The sequence below is a fragment of the Aedes albopictus genome, chromosome 1, assembly GCF_035046485.1.
Source record: "Aedes albopictus strain Foshan chromosome 1, AalbF5, whole genome shotgun sequence".
Classification (NCBI taxonomy): domain Eukaryota; kingdom Metazoa; phylum Arthropoda; class Insecta; order Diptera; family Culicidae; genus Aedes; species Aedes albopictus.
The window spans coordinates 125,077,161-125,079,193 of NC_085136.1; positions in this window are offsets into that span (position 1 = coordinate 125,077,161).

Here is a 2,033-nt window from a genome sequence, read left to right on the forward strand (position 1 = left end):
GGCTGAAAATACTCCGAGACTTCCTGTAACCCCATTAAGACCCATGTAACACGCATGAAACCCTCGGAAATCGATCGACAATCCTCTGAAACTCAATGCAATGCTTTTTAAAACCCTCTCAGATCTCCGAACAAGTACCCCGCACCCTTTCCTTAGATCTCCTGGTACCCCACTAAAAACCCTTGGGACCACCTGCCCCAGCAACCTCCCTTTACTTTCCACTATAAACACCCCCCTGGCCGTGTTTGCACAATATTGGTTTTGCTGGCTGTTCGAGTCCGTATGAAGTTGATCATCAATATTAACTTCTTTTCTCGATCAGCCTAGATAGCTGTGTACCCAAGTAACCAAAAGTTCAGATAAAAGGATACTTTATAAGCTAAGCAGCTTGTTCGAGGTCGCTCATTAGCCTTCTAAGCAGCTTCATTTTTAAGTAATTTTGGAACTTGAAAGTTCACATAAGCACCCTTGATAGCCTTCTAAGCAGCTTCTGGCAGAACTTTGTCAAAATTCATTCAGAAACAAAAATGTGTTTTTCAGAATCACACCCTGTTGGGGGTTTGTGATTCACGTCTGGAAATTGCTACTGATAATTATATTCTCACATATGTCGCTGCTATATAGATTTGAACTGGATCCTCCTGCGTGATAGCCTGCCGACTTACCGCTGCGCTGCTGAAGACACTTGACAAAGTCAAGCTAACTTCACTACTGTACAAATGTGCAAAACTAGCTGCCGACAGAAAATTGATTCTAGTCAGACTTTACCTGCTGTCCACTCAATCGCAGCTGTAGTACTGTGGTAGAGCGTAGGGCTCTCACGCAGCGACTGTCGGTTCGAATCCGATGGGCGGCATTATTTTTTTTTTTGCTCAAGCCTAGTATTCATTGATTTGGTAAATTAATATTTGTCTTTCATTCGTGTACGCTTAAACAGTTGTTTTCTGTAAAAGAAATAAATTTAATCTTCATTGAAACACAATGCTACTGAACTGAACTTCTATGAACTTGAAAGTTCCGACAAAGTTCCGACATAGCATCTTAAGCAGCTTTAAAGTTCCGCGAAGTTCAGATAAAGTTCCGAATGGAACTTTCTGGCTGCTTAAGAGGCTAACAATTAGCCTTGCCGGAACTTGTGACCGAAGTTCCAGCAAGGCTTATCGTTAGCCTCTTAAGCAGCCAGAAAGTTCCGTTCGGAACTTTATCTGAACTTCGCGGAACTTGAAAGTGCATTTTGTCATGGGAAGCGGAACTTTTGGTTACTTGGGTAGTGTCGGTAGCGATTGTCTCAATTGGCTAAGAATAACACTACGGACCGCCTGTTCCGGTGATAAGAACCCCTAATTCATGGTGTGATGCGGCTTTATGCTTACCGTGCCTAGGAATGAATGGCTAGGGGGGTCTAATAAAAACCTAACCGCTAACGGAGCCTGTGGAGTACCAGGGCGCCCTCCACAGTATGTAGCCCTTACTGCGCTAACCGGAGCAATGGTGCAGTGGACCTTGTGTTTCTCCGAGACAATCAGCTGCCCTTCTTTAGTCTCACTTGAGGCTAAATAAGGGCGGGATTATGAAGATGTTGTTAAGTAGTTTAAATTTTCACCTATATGGTTTTGCATTATGCGATTTACAGTGTATTCTGTGTATCTTCGTCTTTGGCGTTTTCCAATCGATACCGATTTGGTTTTATTGTTGCTGTTCTTTGTTGTGCTGTTGTTGCGAAGAGTTTAATCTTACCTAGTTTTGGTAGTGGCTACGGTTACGATAGCTCAGATCAATCTTCAGCATAAAAGAACAGCAACGATCAATCTTTGCAGACTTATGCAAAATGGTACAGCCGAAGTGGCCTTGGTACAAGAACCTTACTTTCGTAGGGGAAATTTCTATCTAGGAAACCTTGTGAACCCGGTGTTTGCCACTATCAGTAAACATGAAATGGCAAACTCGCGTGTCATGCCTCGAGCCTGTGTGCTTGTCAACAACGCAATAGTTGCTACACTCATCTCTGAACTAACCACCAGAGATGTATGTGC